This window comes from Triticum dicoccoides, chromosome 4A, assembly GCF_002162155.2.
Source record: "Triticum dicoccoides isolate Atlit2015 ecotype Zavitan chromosome 4A, WEW_v2.0, whole genome shotgun sequence".
NCBI lineage: Eukaryota > Viridiplantae > Streptophyta > Magnoliopsida > Poales > Poaceae > Triticum > Triticum dicoccoides.
This window is the reverse complement of record NC_041386.1, coordinates 379,912,136-379,931,534: the sequence shown is the minus strand read 5'-3', so window position 1 is coordinate 379,931,534 and position 19,399 is coordinate 379,912,136.

The window sequence follows — 19,399 nt, the reverse complement described above, 5'->3', positions numbered from 1 at the left end:
ACACGTCTCCCGGCTCTACCCAAAGCAAGAACACAAGCAACCAAACAATAGTCAATCATGGTGCAATGCGCAAGCAGCATGATGCAAGACATGGTTTGGAATGCAAGGTATGATGTGCAATGCATATGGGTACTCTAGAAGGGAAAAGATGATCATGGCATTAACTTAGCAAACCAAGCATGCCACTAGATAGGTTGGGGGATTTCGGTTGAAATCGATATAAAGATCACCGGAAACGGATGCACAGTTTGCAAATGACGAGCAAAACTAGAACAATGCAAAATTTCGCTTAACAACAACATAGCACTTAAGATGCATCATGAAAATATGCTACAGCACTCCAACATAAAAACAAAACACATGGCAGTGAACTACCGTTGAAGCTCTACAAATCATGAACACTGAGCTACTGCTAGAACTCACTAGAACAAGTCTAAAACTGCATGGAAAATATGCAAATGACAACAGTTTCACAAACTTTGCAGAAATTCACTGACCATGGCAGAAATAGCATCAGGTAGCAATGTTTAGAGCTAGTAAACGACATGCTACAGGAACCTATCATGGCAAACTTGAGCATGGCATGCTAGTACTAAAGGCAAAGAACAAAACTCCCTTATTGAACTTGGGCCAAAGATCCACAGAAAAGATGGTAGCATCAATGCAAATATGGCAAGTGATATGAACAGATTCAGACTTGGTAGAAAAACATGGCATGGCAGAAGCAGATTCATGTAGGCATGTTTGCGAGCTTGTGCAACTCACCACAAAACATTTCATGGCATAACAAAGCAACCAAAATTAAGAAGACCCATTTATGAAGCTAAACATGGCAAGAGCATGGTCATAGGGTGCATGGATCACTAACAAAACACATGGTAAAAATGCACTTCCTGTTAACAAACTGACAACAATAATATTTAGCAAAACAAGAGCATGGTAATGACAAGCTAAAGCACCCCATAATTACAGACAAAGGCATGGATGGATAGAGCATAATCGTATCTACAAAACATCCTTACTGAACTTCATCAAAATATGCATGGATCCACTTGTAGCAACAAGTTAACATAGCAACCTAATGTAGCAGGAAAAGACTTAGAAGAAAAACTAAGTCACTGAAATCAGCAACATCAAGTGGCCTACTTGGCATGCTTGTGGTAGTCACAACAAGGCACATAAAAATACAAGGATTGCACCACTATAAAGAAGGCATAAAGATGCTCATAAAACATGTTGACATGTTGCTCAAGAGATAAATACACAAGAAGCTATGAAAAAGACAAATTAGCAAGTTCTGATAGTCTCCAGCAGATAACATCATTTATCACTTTCGCAACAATGATTAGGGCATCCATACGGACAGTAATATGCATGCAAATGACACTAGCATGTAGAGAGTCACGAGATGAATATTTCGATATATCATATGCGCAAATCGGAGCTACGGGCACGAAGTTATGGCAGGTCAAAGTAGCACACATGAGATAGGTTCCATGGACTTAGACGAAAAATACCACCTCAGATCTAGGGTTCTTCATGGAGCGCGAACCGAGGCAACTCCGGCGAAGTCAAAGAAGTCTGGCGAGGCGCGGGGTCGCCGGATATGAGGGAGGATGACGGCGAGGCGAGATCCAGCCGGATCCCATCGGATCCGGGCCGGAGGGGACCGGCGGCGGCGGGGCGGAGCTCGGTTGACGCGGCGGGTGGCAAAGGCGGCGAAGGACGGCGACGCGGCAAGGCAGGTGGCGGCACAGGGCGGCGCAAGGTAGGCGGCGGCTTGCGGGAGCGAGAGCGGGCAAGGCGCGGCGGGGGGAGCGGCGGGCGGGCCGGGAGGGCCTAGCCCAGGCTCATGGGCTGGCGGCGGCTGGCGGCGGTCGGGGGCCACGTGGCGGATGAGGATTCACTACGCGGTGGAGGCGAACGCGTCCGGCGCCGTCCGGACGTGTCCGGCGCGCGGAGGAAGGGGAAGGCTAGGGTTAGACCCGTGATTTCGGAGGGGAAGGCCTATTTATAGATTTTGGGAGCTAGGAGAGGGTTATTGAGGTGCGGTTTTCGCCCACACGATCAAAATGATTCAATGACGGAGAGCATGGAGGGGGTTTAGATGGGCTAGTGGGCTGTTGTGGTGGGGTGTTGGGCTGCAAAGAGAGTGGGGTTTCGGCGGTTACACGGTTAACCCTTGGGGCATCAAACAACCTCCAAATGGAACGAAATTTGATAGGCGGCCTACTGGTGAAGTACCAAGGCCACTCGACAAATCTCGGCCCATTCCGAGAACGTTTTTCTCCCACTCACGAAACGAGATCTGGGAGGTGCAATGGGTACATGTGTGAGTGTCGGATTCCGAAATGGACAACGGGGAAAAGACCGGATGCATGAGACGAACACGAATGCAAATGAGATGCACATGATGCCATGAGATGAAATGCATGACATGAACAAAATGCAAAATGAGGACAAAACCCAACCACGGAGGATATAACATATGACATTGCCGAAAATGGCAAGAGCTGGAGTTACAATTATGGAATGTTACATCCTGGATGTTACAACTCTCCACTACTACAAGAGGATCTCGACACAAGATCTAGGACTGAAAGAATTCTGGATATTTTGAACGGAGGTGATCCTCGTGTTCCCATGTAGCTTCAGGAATTTGATCGACTTGTTGCGAGTTTTGCGCTCGGTTTCTTCAAGAATGGTAACAGGATGCTCATGATAAGACAAGTCTTCTTGGAGGTCAATCTCTTCAAAGTTGATAGTGCGCTCGGGCGTCTTGAAGCACTTGCGAAGTTGTGACACATGAAACATATCGTGCACATTTGAGAAGTTGGACAGAAGCTCAAGTTGATAAGCAAGGTCGCCTCTTTTGCCAATGATCTTGAAAGGACCCACATATCTAGGGGCAAGCTTCCCTTTGATACCGAAGCGTTGAGTGCCTTTCATGTGAGAGACGCGGAGATACACATGGTCTCCAATCTCAAAAGCCAGGTCATGATGCTTGCTATCATAGTAACTCTTCTGGCGCGATTGCGGCTCTGAGATTTTCACGGATGACTTTACACATTTCTTCAGCTTTTGTGATCAAGTCATTGCCAAGAAGTTGGTGTTCACCAGTCTCGGACCAATTGAGAGGAGTACAACACTTTCTGCCATATAGAATTTCAAATGGGGCCTTGCCCAAACTTGCTTGGTAGCTGTTGTTGAAGGAGAACTCGGCATATGGGAGGAAATCTTCCCACTTCATACCGAAAGAGATGACACAAGCTCTGATCATGTCTTTGAGGATTTGATTGACTCTCTCAACTTGGCCACTTGTTTGAGGATGGAAAGCCATGCTGAAATGAATGTTGGTGCCCATGGCCTTCTGGAAGGAGTCCCAGAACTTGGAAGTGAAAATGCTTCTGCGGTCTGAAGAGATAAATTGCAGAATTCCGTGCAACGAGACAATTTTGGAGGTATATAGCTCTGCCAACTGAGCTGCCATGATGGATTCTTTGATTGGAAGGAAATAAGCCACTTTTGTGAGCTTGTCAATGACAACAAAGATAGCATCATTACCACGCTTGGACTTGGGAAAGCCAGTGACAAAGTCCATTTCAATATGATCAAACTTCCATTCTGGAATAGCAAGAGGTTGGAGGAGACCAGCTGGTCATTGATGTTCTGCTTTCACCCTTCGATAGACATCACATTCATTCACAGATTGAGAATCTCTCGCTTCATTCGAGTCCACCAATACGATTACTTTAGGTCATGGTACATCTTCGAACTGCCTGGGTGGATGGAAAGAAGAGAATTGTGCGCTTCATTCAATATGACCTTCCTCAGATCACCTTTAGGAAACACAGTCCGGTCCTCGAAGAATAAGGTGTCCTTGTCATCTATGTGATAGCACTTGTGTTTTGGTAAGGCCTTGGCAACACCATGTTTCACCTTCTTCACCATGGTATCAAGGAGTTGTGGCTCACGAATTTGATCTTCCAAAGTTGGAGTGACTTGAAGGTTGGCAAGAAAACCTTGAGCAATAACTTGGAGGTTGATCTTTCGAAATGCTTCACAAAGACCCGGTTGAAATGGCTTGAGAATTAAGTTGTTGCAATAAGACTTTCTGCTCAAAGTGTCTGCAATCACATTCGCCTTGCCGGGAGTGTACTCAATTCTTGGATTGTACTCTTGAATCATTTCGACCCAACGAGTTTGCCGGAGGTTGAGGTTGGGTTGAATGAAGATGTACTTGAGACTCTTGTGATCGATGAAAATGTCCACCTGCCTTCCCAACAAGAGATGTCTCCATGTTATTAAAGCATGGACAACTGCCACCAACTCAGTGAGTGGGGTAGTTCCTTTCATTTGGCTTCAACTAATGAGAAGTATAGGCCACAAATTTCTTCTCTTGCATTAACACCACACAGAGACCTTGCAACGAGGCATCACACAAACTTTGTATGGCTTGGACACATCAGGAGGAGTTAGGAAAGGAGCTGTGAGGAGTTTCTCTTTGAGAGTGTTGAAAGAAACATCACACTCAGGAGTCCAGGAGTACTTGACATGATTCTGGAGGAGGTTGGAAAGAGGCTTAGCTATCTTTGAGAAATTCTCAACAAATCTTCGGCAATAGCTTGCAAGCCGAAGGAAACTGTAGAGTTGCTTGACATTCTGAGGAGGCTCCCAGTTCATAATTGCAAAAAACTTCTCCGGATTAACAGAAATGCCCTTGGGGGAGATGATGTGACCAAGGTAAAGAACTTCATCAAGCCAAAACTCATATTTGGAGAACTTTGTGTAGAATTGATACTCTCTAACCTTGTCAAGCACCAATCGCAAATGCCTGGCATGATCCTTTTTATTCTTGGAGAAAACCAGGATATCGTCGAGAGACACCAGGACGAATTCATTGGTGTAGGGGTTGAAGATGAAGTTCATCATGCGAGAGAAAGTTGATGGGGCATTAACAAGCCCGAAGGACATGACAGTATATTCATAAGAACCAAAGCTTGTTCTGAATGTTGTCTTTGGGATATCCTCTTCACGAATGCGAATCTGATGATAACCCATACGGAGGTCAAGCTTGGAAACCACCTTTGCACCTTTGAGTTGCTCGAATAGCTCATTGATGTTGGGAAGTGGATATTTATTCTTGATTGTCTTATTGTTCAATGGTTGGTAATCAACGCAAAGTCAGTTCGTGCCATCTTTCTTCTGGACAAAAATAACACCACAACCCCGCGGAGATGAACTTGGTCTGATCAGACCCAAACGCTCTTGTTCATCCAGTTGTTTCTTCAATTCTTTCAGCTTTTTGGCCCAAGCTTGTATGGGCTCTTGCAAAAGGGTTCTGTACCGGGCTGAAGATCAATAATGAACTCGACTGGCCGGTGAGGAGGCATACCCAGAATCTCTTCTGGAAAGACATCTTGATACTCACAAACCACTGGAATCTGAGAAATAGAGTCTAACTCGCCCTTCTCATTAAGAGAGAACAACCGAATGGTTTCATCACGAGCGGCATAGATGATCACATCCTTAGAAGGGTGCATCAATTTAATCTCCCTGGCAGCACAATCAAGAAAGGCCTTGTGCTGAGAAAGCCAATCCATGCCAAGAATGAGATCAATATTGGAATTGCCGAGAACAATTGGGGAAGCTAGGAATTTATAATTGCCCATCTTGATGGTAACATCCGGAACCACCATGCTAGAGTCCATAATCTTTCCCAGAGAAACAATAGATAACGGCTTGAGCAAATCTTTAGTTACGAACCCATGCTTGCCAAAAAATGGTCTTGACATGAAACAATGCGATGAACTAGTATCAAATAATACTTTTGTCGAAAAAGAGTTAACTGGGAGGTTACCCATGATCACATCTGAAGAATCCGCTGCTTGAGCTACATTTAACATATTCACCTTTGCAAACTTGGGATTGTGCTTGACAACTACATTGCTTGCTGACCTAACCGGAGGAGGAGGCGAAAGGCGCTTCTGGGTGCACTTGTTTGAGTAATGCCCTTTCAAACCATACCTGTGACAAGCGACCTCTGAAAGCGGACGGAAAGGTGGAGGAGGAGGACCACCTGTCCTTGGAGCCTGAGTTTGAGACTTGTTCTGATAGCCTGGGTTGGGTGGGTGGGAAGATCCACGGCCACCTGAGTTCTTCTGCTGGTTGGGCTGTCGAAACAGAGGAGGTGGAGTAAGCCAGAACTTCTGTTGCTTAGCTGACACTTGAGAGGAAGAAGACGAGTGAACTGCATCCCTGATTCTCTTCTTTGAAGCCTCACACTTGAGATGAGTAGCTTCTTTCCTGAGGGACATGTTGTAGAACTGATTGAACTGAGCAGGCTCAACAAGAACGAGAGCTAACTGCAGATCCTCTCTGAGGCTACCCCTGAAGTGATAGATCATGCTCTTTTCATCAGGAACATTCTGCCTTGCGAAGCGAGCAAGCTTCTGAAACTAGATGTTGTATTTCTACACGGACATGCTTCCTTGCTTGAGATTGCGGAATTCCTCATGCTTGCTCTCGACAACACTTGTTGGAATGTGATGAGCTTGAAAGTCCCAACAGAAGTCAGTCCAGGTAATCACTCGACCCCCTCTGGAATCTTTGTACTACTGATACCAATCAGCTGCTTGGTCCTTGAGCTAAAAAGAAGCGAACTTGACATAGTCCTCAGGCCTGACATTGCTACATTCAAAATGCTTGTTGATGCCCATGAGCCAATCATCAGCGTCCATGGCCTCGGCACAAGTGCTGAAAGACTTTGGTTGATTTGCAAGAAACTGGTTGAGGGTAGCAAACTGAGGCTGATTGTTGAATTGCCCTTGACCTTGATTTCCTTGGTTGCCTTGGCCTTGGTTGCCCTCTTACAAGAGCTGCAAAAGCATCTGGGTATTGGCATTGGTGGCCGCCATCACATCTTGCCATGCCTCCGGAGGCGGAGGAGGTGGCGGAGGTGGAGGGTTTGACTGCTCTCCATCAGTACGTTGCGGATTCAGATGCATTGGGGGAGCCATCCTGAAGAAGGTGACATCCGTTAGACTATGATAGACAAGCTGAATCAACGGATAGATATGTGCAACATATAGTCTTCACAATAAAAATTCGAACAGAGATTGAACGAATGCATTCCAAAGTTAACATTACATGACCATTAAGGTGAGAAGCCACATAGACAAAGGTCGATTAATGAAACAACAAGGTACGACTGGAACAAACAAATGGTAAGGATCACCCAATCCCATACCAACTATTTGCCGGAAGAATAACTAAGAGCTACTAGAATTCCCACCAATTAACTCCTGAAATTTTCTGGTTATGCAATCTGTTGTTGGGGATACAGGGAGGCACAATATATATCACACAACTAACAAGCCCTATGCTCCAACTGTATCCATCTGTCAACACATAACCAAGAAAACTCTAGAAATCATGTACCTCGACCTTCAAAAAGCATCCAATATACGAGCTATGGCAATACTCCTGATCGAACTCCCTCCCCAGTACTGGGTGGCGTCGAGGTTATCTCACCACTAACTGCATATAAGAGATTTTCGATGTCAGTGAGTTCAGGCATTCTAGAACTGCAATGATAAAATTGTGACGACAACACCTCGGACCTCAACTCCCCGGGACACTGCCACAACCCCTAAATGTCAGGAGGCACCAAGAACAATGTTCTCATCACAACAATACCGGAACGATCCCAAGATACCCGCGTGATCCTAAAAAAATTTAGAGAAAAAGAGGAGAGAGAAGTCAAAACATCTACGTCAAGAGTTCTGACTAGAGCGACGAAGGGGGTTGAGGAGTAAAAAAGAATCCTACTCTCCAATATATATATTCCTAAGACTCAAAATAGTTTTGTTCTAGACTCAACAACGTCAGCAGTTCGATCAAGCAGGGGGATCCTAAGTCGGGATCGCTCTGATTACCAACTTGTAACGCCCAAGATGCGGCTATATCTCCCACGTGTCGAGGAACGACTTAGAGGCATAACCGCATTTTGGTATGATCGCAAGAAGGGTCATCTTCATGCATTGCCATGTAAATGAACAAGGAAGTAAATAGTTGGCTTACAATCGCCACGTCACACAATGATCAAAATATTCATACATCATTCAAAGTGCACACAAGGTCTGACTACGGACGGATCCAAATGAAAAGAAGACAACCACCCATGCTAAATCCCAATCGTCCCTACTGGGCACCACTACTGATCATCCGGAAAGGAAACATAGTAACAACCAAGGTCTTCGTCGAACTCCCACTTGAGCTCGGTGGCAACACCTGCATCGGTATCGTCGGCACCTGCAACTGTGTTTGTAGTATCTGTGAGCCGCGAGGACTCAGCAATCTCAAAACCTGCAAGATCAAGACTATTTAAGCTCAAAGGTAGGATGTGGATATATGGTGGAGTTCCAGCAAGCACTAAGAAAATATGGTGGCTAACATACGAGTACAAGAGTAAGACGAGAATCTACGCAACGGACGCCGAGCTAGAAGTGATCAAGAAGTGATCCTGAACTACTTACGTTCAAACATAACCCCACCGTGTTCACTTCCCGAACCTCTTCGGAAAGAGGCCATCACAGTTACACACGCGGTTGGCGCATTTTAATTAAGTCAAGTGTCAAGTTCTCTACAACCGGATATTAACAAATTCCCATCTGCCACATAACCGCGGGCACGGCTCTCAAAAGTTTAAACCCTGTAGGGGTGTCCCAACTTAGCCCATGACAAGCTCACGATCCGCGGAGACAATCCTCCATCGCGGGACACCCCAAGTATTCTCAGAATCCAGGAGCACAAGCTCTTCGAAGAAAGGAAAACTATCCCAAGGAGATCTCCTGGTGAGTCAGATCCGTGTCCAAAGTCGCGCGCTCTCTATCTACGGACTCATCCGTCTATGCAAAGTGGACGATAGCCAAAAGAACCCGAGTTGCCTCGAGGCGGCACCACCGACTACTAGGTAGGTGGACCAACACTCATGTCGAGCATTGGCCCGGGGGGGTTGATTAAGAGGCCTCGAGTTAATTACTCCCTATGCAAATTTTACTTGTTATTAGGAAAATGGTAAAACCAACATTGGATCTCCTCGGGAAAGCTTTACTTTAGGCGAAGAGACAAGGGGGGCCCATAACACCCCGACCGTGTTAGGAACGCAAAATTCAAGGGAAATAACACCGGTATGACGGAAACTAAGGCGGCAAGAGTGGAACAAAATACCGAGCAAAAGGCCAAGCCTTCCACCCTTTGCCAAGTATATAGATACATTAATTAAATAAGAGATATTGTGATATCCCAACATATCCATGTTCCAACATGGAACAACCTGCAAGGTACCTACAACTAGCAACGCTATAAGAGGGGCTGAGCAAAAGCGGTAACATAGCCAAACAACGGCTTGCTAGGAAGGTTGTTAGAGTCTTGACATGGCAATAAGGGAGGCTTGATAACAAGTGGTAAGTAGCACGACATAGCGATAGAACGAACAACTAGCAAGCAAAGATAGAAGTGATATCAGGGGTAATGATCATCTTGCCTCGTTCACGAACTCATCTCCCGGCTCTACCCAAAGCAAGAACACAAGCAACCGAACAATAGTCAACCACGATGCAATGCGCAAGCAACATGATGCAAGACATGGTATGGAATGCAAGGTATGATGTGCAATGCATATGGGTACTCGGAAGGGAAAAGATGATCATGGCATTAACTTGGCAAACCAAGCATGCCACTGGATAGGTTGGGAGATTTAGGTTGAAATCGATATAAAGATCACCGGAAATGGATGCACGGTTTGCAAATGACGAGCAAAATAAGAACAATACAAAACTGCGCTTAACAGCAACATAGCACTTAAGATGCATCATGAAAATATGCTACAACACTCCAACATAAAAACAAAACACATGGCAGTGAAGTACCAGTGAAGCTCTACAAATCATGAACACTGAGCTACTGCTAGAACTCACTAGAACAAGTCTAAAACAGCATGGCAAAAATACAAATGACAATAGTTTAACAGACTTTGCAGAAATTCACTGACCATGGCAGAAACAACATCAGGTAGCAATGTTTAGAGCTAGTAAACTACATGCTACAAGAACCTATCATGGCAAACTTGAGCATGGCATGCTAGTACTAAAGGCAAAGAACAAAACTCACTTAGTGAACTTGGGCCAAAGATCCACAGAAAAGATGGTAGCATCAATGCAAACGTGGCAAGTGGTATGAACAGATTCAGACTTAGTAGAAAAACATGGCATGGCAGAAGCAGATTCATGTAGGCATGTTTGCGAGCTTGTGCAACTCACCACAAAGCATTTCATGGAATACCAAAGCAACCAACAGTAAGAAGACACATATATGAAGCTAAACATGGCAAGAGCATGGTCATAGGGTTCATGGATCACTATCAAAACATGTGGCAAAAATGCACTTCCTGTTAACAGACTGACAGCAATAATATTGAACAGAACTAGAGCATGTTAATGACAAGCTAAAGCACCCCATAATTACAAACAAAGGCATGGATGGGTAGAGCATAATCGTATCTACAAAACATCCTTACTGAACTTCATCAAAATATGCATGGATCCACTTGTAGCAACAAGTTAACATGGCAACCTAATGTAGCAGGAAAAGACTTAGAAGAAAAACTAAGTCACTGAAATCAGCAACATCAAGTGGCCTACTTGGCATGCTTGTGGTAGTCACCACAGGGCACATAAAAATACAAGGATTACACCACTGTAAACAAGGCATAAAGATGCTCCTAAAACATGTTGACATGTTGCTCAAAAGATGAACACACAAAAAGCTATGAAAAAGACAAAACAGCAAGTTCTGATAGTCTCCAGCAGATAACATCATTTAGCACTTTTGCAACGATGATTTGGGCATCAATATGGACAGTAACATGCATGAAAATGACACTACAATGTAGAGCCTCACGAGATGAATATTTCGATATATCATATGCGCAAATCGGAGCTACGGGCACGAAGTTATGGCAGGTCGAAGTAGCACACATGAGATAGGTTCCAGGGACTTAGACAAAAAATACCACCTCATATCTAGGATTGTTTGCGGCACGCGAACCGAGGCAACTCCGGCGAGGTCAAAGAAGTCTTGCGAGGCGCGGGGTCGCCGGAGACGGGGGAGGACGACGGCGAGGCGAGATCCGGCCGGATCCCACCGGATCCGGGCCGGAGGGGACCGGCGGCGGCGCGGCGGAGCTCGGGTGGCGCGGCTGCGCGCGGTGGGCAACGACGCGCGAGGCAGGCGGCAGCGCACGGGAGTGGGAGCGAGAGCGGGAGCGGGCGAGGCGCGGCGGCGGGGAGCGGCGCGCGGGCAGGGAGGGCCCAGCCCGGGCTCGCAGGTCGGCGGCAGCTGGTGGCGGCCAGGGGCCATGTATAGGATGTGGATTCGTTGTGGGGTGGCGGCGGACGCGTCCGGCGCCGTCCGTACGTGTCCGGCGCGCGGAGGAAGGGGAAGGCTAGGGTTAGACCCGTGATTTCTGAGGGGAAGGCATATTTATAGATTCTGGAAGCGAGGAGAGGGCTATTGAGGTGTGGTTTTTGCCCACATGATCATGATCCAACGACGGAGAGCATGGAGGGGGTTTAGATGGGCTAGTGGACTGTTGTGGAGGGGTGTTGGGCTGCAAATAAAGAGGGGTTTCGACGGTTACACGGTTAACCGTTGGGGCATCAAACGACCTCCAAATGGAACGAAATTTGACAGGCGGCCTACCGGTGAAGTACCAAGGACACTCGACAAATCTCTGCCCATTCTGAGAACGTTTTTCTCCTGCTCACGAAACGTGATCTCGGAGGTGCAATGGGTGCATGTGTGAGTGTCGGATTCCGAAACGGACAACGGGAAAAAGGCCGGATGCATGAGACGAACACGAATGCAAATGAGATGCACATGATGACATGAGATGAAATACATGACATGACGAAAATGCAAAACGAGGATAAAACCCAACCACGGAGGATGTAACATATGACATTGCCGGAAATGGCAAGAGTTGGAGTTACAATTATGGAATGTTACATCCGGGATGTTACAGCTCCGTCCCGCGTCCTTCTTCAGAATTTCGAATCCCATGAGATCCGGGAACCACAGAGAAACCAATCGCGCCAAAGATTTCGCATCAGAACAACACTCGAAGATTATCAGCATAATTCACTCGATGACCACTAAACTGATCAAGGTGACTGAGACAAGGTTAAAGCTTCAGCATGATTACCAGGCTCCGTTAGAATGCCTCCAAGGAATGGAATCGAGTCGGAACCAACTTCAACCCTTTTTTCACTCGGACCTCAATCCATTCGGGGGCTAATGACGATGACATGTAGCTAGGGTAGGTGAACGGATCGATATGGTTGACTAGAGGGGGGTGAATAGGCAACTAACAATTTTTAGCTTTTCTTTAACAATTTAAACTTTGCATCAAAGTAGGTTGTCTAGATATGCAACTAGGTGAGCAACCTATATGACGCAACAAAGATAGGAACACAAGCAAGCAAGATATATATCACAAATAAGCTTGCACAAGTAAAGGCACGAGATAACCAAGAGTGGAGCCGGTGGAGACGAGGATGTGTTACCGAAGTTCCTTCCCTTTGAGGGGAAGTACGTCTCCGTTGGAGCGGTGTGGAGGCACAATGCTCCCCAAGAAGCCACTAGGGCCACCGTATTCTCCTCACGCCCTCACACAATGCGAGATGTCGTGATTCCACTATTGGTGCCCTTGGAGGCGGCGACCGAACCTTTACAAACAAGGTTGGGGAAATCTCCACAACTCAATTGGAGGCTCCCAATGACACCACGAAGCTTCACCTCAATGGACTATGGCTCCGCGGTGACCTCAACCGTCTAGGGTGCTCAAACACCCAAGAGTAACAAGATCTGCAAGGGATTAGTGGGAGGAATCAAATTTCTCTTGGTGGAAGTGTAGATCGGGGCCTTCTCAACCACTCCCGAGCAAATCAACAAGTTTGATTGGCTAGGGAGTGAGATCGGGCGAAAATGGAGCTTAGTGCAACAATGGATCTTAGGGTTGTAAGAGGTATTCAACACGAGAAAGAAGACGCCCCTTATATAGCTAAGGAAGAAAAACCAACCGTTATCCACCTACCAGCCCGCGACCAGCGGTACTACCGCTCCTGAACATCGGTACTACCGTGAGGCCACGCGGTACTACCGTGAGGAGCCGTAGTACTACCGCAGCAACAACAATAGCTAGGGCAGACCTTAAGCACATGGGCTGAGGATGGTACTTCCGCAGACGCGGTACTACCGCTCCCTCTTGTGGTACTACCGCAAGGCAGGGAACCCCAAGTGTGGGAAGAGCGTGGATAACAGAACAACCATGCCAACTTCTGCTAGAAAAGAGGACGTAGCAAAAATCCGACATAGTACTACCGCAGAGGAGCAGTACTACCGCCTGGCAGCTAAGCTAGGCCGCGCACGGTACTACTGCGCAAGGGATGCGGTACTACCGCGGTAGCGCGGATGTAAAAAAAATACATCCACCCCTACTACCGCGAGGGAGCGGTACTTGTCCTGGGGGTCACGGTACTACCGCGCCACAGCATGGTACTACCGCTGGTGCCTACGGTACTACTGCTCACTAGGGAGCAGTACTACCGCAAGCCAACACAGCAGCCAGAACAAGGTAAAGAGATAAAAACGGAGGATGCTCCAAGGTGCAGGGGAAAGGAGGGGACTAGAAAGAAACGTGTACGTGATGATTCCACCCGAACCTTTCCGACGCGGACCCCCTCTTAATAGTACGGCTTTCCTACGACTCAAATCCACCAAAAAGAAACGTAGAAAAACGCCGTCTTCAATAGTCTTCGAGGGACTCCAAACCGTCTTGTGCCTAGCGAAGAAATGTCTGGGAAACTCAAGACACACGATTAGTCCGCAAATGCATTGTCATCAATCACCAAAACACCTTAGGGATAAATATGCCCTTACAATCTCCCCCTTTTTGGTGGATTGATGACAATACGGGATTTGCACAAGGGAAATAATATTAAGCAAACGCAAACCCCTCCTCTCTAGAATATAGACGGGCTCCCCCTAGATGTGTGCCAACTAGATGGGTGCTTTGGACTGCACGGCACACATACTAGGATCAAAGCTCCCCCTATATTATAGAGAGAAGGCATATCTTGCAATAGTAAGGCTAACACTAGACAAGATAGCACGAACATAAGCTCACTAAGATAGAATAGAGTGCATATGTCTTACACCATATGAAGGATAAGTCTCAAAGGCACAAACCAAACAAAGGCAAACGAGGTCCAAATGACAAAGCAAACACACCAAACACGACACACGACTCGCAAACACGCAAATCCCTACACTCTCTCCCCCTTTGGCATCGAAACGCCAAAAAGGCACAGAGGACACCTACACACACGGGGTGGCTCAGGCAGAGAAATCATCCCAATGCTCCTCGTCAGACTCGGCGGCGGGGACGATCTCCTCGATGTCCTCCTCAGAGCTAGTCCACTTGAAACCTTGCTTCGCCATCCATGCAGCCTCTGGCATGATGGCATCCTCAGAACCGCCAAAGACATCCTCTCCAAAGAGCCTCATGACCTTCTTGTCGCGGCGGCGACTCTCTTGGATGTCACGTGAGTCCTGTACTGCCCCTTCGCCTGCATGCAGAAGAGAGTCTTCATCTTGTCCTTAAACTTCTTGGCCCACGACGGCTCAGAGGAAGGTGGGGAAGACCTAGCAGCACGGTCCTCAGCAACATCCTCTGCACCAGCCTCCTCCTCACCAATAGCCCTCCTAGCAGCAGACGCCTCAGCACGAGTAGTAGTGTTGGCCCAGTTGGGCTTGACGCGGAGACTAATGGACTCATGCCGAATCCAATCTGGAGCAAGGAACTCATCACCAGGGTACATCTTCTCCCAAGTCGTGGAGATCAAGAGAAATAGGTATGGTCCATAGATAGGTACCTTGTGGGTGTACACCGCAAACCGAAGCTCACACCACATGATGTATGAGACATCATGTGGCTGAGTCTGAGACGAACGTGCCTCCGCGCACAGGAGCATCATGTCCACCAGATAGGAATGAACCTTGTCCTTGTCGCCAATGCGAGGGAACAGTGTGTTGCGGAAGATGTGATGCATGATATCCAGAAAAGAGTTCAGCACCCAAGTCGACTTGCCACTGGGAAGCACCTTCTCAACATAGTACGGCTAAAGCAAGTTCTTGTTAGTAGACTCAGAATTGGCGTGGGGGCGAACACCAACGGGTGTGTGAAGCCCGTCATCAGGAACGTGGAGCAGACCCATGAACTCCTTCCAGGTAGCAGACAACTGACGGCCATTGGTCATCCAGGTCATCCTCCGCTCATCCCCGGGGTGAAAGTAAACTGAGGCAAAGAACTGACAGATAAGCTCAGGGTCATAGTCCAGGTGGAAGGAGATCACAGGCTCAATAGCGAACTGCTCCACCAAATCCAGAGCTTCTCCAAAATACTCCCGAAACTTGTCCTTCCTCATGTGATTCATGTCTATCCACTTGACATCCACGAAGGTATTTTGCTTGTTCTTATGGCTTGAGGAGGAATTTCATCACCTACATCACAAGTACCACTTTTGCTCCACTTGGGAGCCGTTATTCTCATCAAACTCCACGTTACACGTTTCCTCAATAAGTCACGTGGACTTATTGAGAACACGGTAAGCATGAGAGTTTGTAGCATAACCAACAAATATGCCCTCATGAGCTCTAGCCTCAAATTTAGACAAACATACACCTTTCTTGAGAATGAAACACTTACACCCGAACACCCGGAAGTACTTGAGGTTGGGCTTGTTACCGGTGAGTATCTCATATGGAGTCTTGTTCAAGCCTTTGCGGAGGTAGAGCCGATTAGATGCATGACACGTAGTGTTGATGGCTTCGGCCCAAAAGTTGTAGGGAGACTTGAACTCCGCCATCGTGGTCCTTGCCGCATCCATCAACGTCCGATTCTTCCTCTCTGCTACACCATTTTGTTGAGGGGTATAGGGTGCATAATATTGATGCTTGATTCCCTCATCACTCAAAAACTCATCCAAGGTGTAGTTCTTGAACTCGGAGCCGTTGTCGCTTCTTATTGTCAAGATCTTTGTATTATGTCGTCGTTGAGCTTCATTTGCAAAGTCGATGACAGTTTGTTGCGTCTCACTCTTCCTCTTGAAGAAATATACCCAACTGTATCTTGAATAGTCATGTACAATCACCAAGCAATACTTTCTACCCCCAAGACTATCAAAGGATGGAGGTCCAAAGAGATCCAAATGAAGGAGCTCCAAGGGCCTCTTCGAATAGATGATAGTCGTGGGAGGGTGAGCCTTCTCATGTAGCTTTCCTTCGATGCAAGCACTGCAAGCACGATCTTTGGCAAAACTAACATTTGTTAGTCCACGGACATGGTACCCCTTGAGAAGACTTTGCAAAGATCTCATATTGACGTGGGCTAAATGGCGATGCCAAAGCCATCCCACGTCAACTTTAGCCATTAGGCATGTCGCGGTCTTAGTGGGTCGCTCCGAAAAGTTAATCACATAGAGACCGTTCTCGACATGCCCAACAAAGGCTACTTTAAGAGTCTTGCTCCACAAGAGGGCCACAGAATCAATATCAAAGAAAGTGGCAAAGCCCATGAGTGCTAGTTGACGAACGGAAAGTAAATTGTATGCAAGGGACTCAACAAGCATGGCGTTCTCGATCGTAAGATCATGAGAAATGACAACTTTACGGAGTCCCAATACCTTAGAAGACGAGGCATCACCCCACTCAACATTGGTGGGAATGGATGGAATCTTTTGCACGTCCACCACCAAGTCCTTGCTTCCGGTCATATGATTAGTAGCTCCACTATCGAGCAACCATGACCCCCCACCGGAAGCAAACACCTACAAGAGATCAATGCTTGGTTTTAGGTACCCATTTTGTAATGGGTCCTTTGATATTAGTAACAAGGGTCTTAGGAACCCAAATAGACCATTCAATGTACTCATAAGGAGAACCAACAAATTTGGCATAAACATGCCCATCACCAGCGCGGCACAGCACGTAAGAAGGGTTAAAGTCCCCGGCTTTGTTGGGAAGGGGAGCGTTTCCCTTCTTGGCACCAATACCCCTCATGGAGTTTTTCTCCTTCTCTTTAGTAGCACCCTCACTCTCCTTCACAAAGGTTTGCATGAGAGGAGGAGGTCGTTTGGCCTTGTCATTCTTTTTCTTGTTCTTGGACTTGGGCACGTACCCAACCTCTTCCTTGGCCACAACTCCCTTTTGGTTGGTCAAGAGGTCGTTGAGGTTCTTCTCGCCTTGTATGCAAGACGCAAGACCTTTCTCAAGTTGCACCTTTAGCTTAGCGTTCTCCTCAACAAGATGCACATGCTCACAACACGGGTTAGTAGCATTTGCATTATCAATTAACATCATACGAGAAAAAGTGGCTTTTTCCTTGGTTAGCTTTACTTGAAGTTGATCATGAGACTCTTTGAGGCTAGCATGAGCACCCTTCAAGTCCTTGTGAGCCTTGTCAAGTAGATCAAACTCCTCTTTGATTCTAGCAAGATCAACCTCAAGTTCGGCCTTCTCAAAGTTTAGCACACTAGAGACAATGAGAGCATGATCAAAATCTTTCTTTAACTTAGCATGATCAACGTTGTGTGACTCCTCAAGAGCCAAACGAAGACCACACTCTTCCTCAAGAGCATTGGAAAGATCCAAGATCTCATCGGCATAGTCACGATTATGCCCCTCCATCTTGGAGATAGTATCTTCATGATACTCGATCATGTCATTGGCTTCACCGAGTTGTTCCAAGAGAGCAATAAAATGCTTCTTGGATTTACCCTTGAGTTTACCAATAAAGGACTCAAGCTCATTTTCCTCCACATTATATCCCCCACATTCATCAATGCAATCCGTCAAGGAAGGATTATTAATGATGGTAGTTTTGATGTTGGGAGTTACCTTGTTGGTGGCTTTAGCCATGAGACACTTGGCGGTGATGTTCTCATTGGGTGAGGCAAAGATAGATAGTCGTGGAGTTTTTGCAATGGCAACGGATGCCATGGCCACCGACTCACCATCTTCATCATCATCATCATCATCACCATCCTCATGGTACTCTTCTTGAACCACCAACGCCTTGTGAGGGATTTTCTTGGTGAAGTTGTTCTTGTTGGGGAAAGACTTGGCTTTGTCCTTTCGAATGAGCTTGCCACCATTGTCTTCCCTCTTCTCATACGGGCACTCCACAACAAAGTGACTCACATTGCCACAATTGTAGCAAGTCCTTACACGTTGCTTGCTCTTCGTGCCACTTGAGTTGTTCTTGTTGAAGTTTGGCCTTGAGTTTTTATTACTCCAAAATTGCCTTGAAGCAAGTGCCATGTGTTCATGATAGGCATACTTTGTATCTTCGGGGTTGCTTTCCTCTTCTTCCTCTTATTATTCCTCTTCACCGCAAACCTTGGCCTTTAATGCAAGGTTGGGCTTCTTTGCCCTTTGAGAGCGAAGCACCGCATTGTCGGCGGTCTTGTCCAAGATGTTCATAGCCACAAACTCATCCAACACTTCACTTGAGGTCAAAGTGTGGAAGTCCGGCCTTTGACGAATGACGGAGGACATGGCCTTGTGGTAAGGCATCATTGCCTTGAGGAATTTGCGCTTGATCCAATTGTCATCCATGTCCTTGCTACCGTGATCTCGGAGTGAGACCGCGAGTTTGGTTACTCTCCGATAAAGCTCACGAGGTTCTTCATCTTCTTCCATTGCAAACTCATCGGCTTCATCTTGCACCACTTCATAGTTGGAGCGTTGAATGCTTGCGCTTCCCTGGTAGAGCGAGACAACACAAAGCCATGCGTCTTTAGCCAAGGCGAAGGGCCGAAGATGAGGTAGATCTTCGGGTGGAATTGCATCTTGAATGATGAAGAGAGCATTCTCATTGAATTGATTATCTGCGGCTTCTCGAGGAGTGAAGTTGCTTGGATCATGCGGATGGAAACCTTCTTCAATGATTCTCTAAAGATTAGTGTTCACATGATTTAAATGATGCTTAAAACGGTAAACCCAAGAATCGAAGTCCTCATTTTTCACAATCTTAGGGGGAGGACCGGCATGATTCAAATGAGTGGAAGGAACCGGTCCACCATAAACAAGTGGTGGTTCCACATGAGCAAAGATGCCGGTGCCATTTTTACCACTAGAAGAAGGAGCCTTTTCACTACTAGCTTCCCCCTTGTCGGAGATAACATCCGTCACCTTGTCAGTGGGATCGCCCACTTTCAACGGTGTAGTGGATAGTTTAAGCCCTTCAAGGAATTTAGTAAACATCCTTTCAACCTCG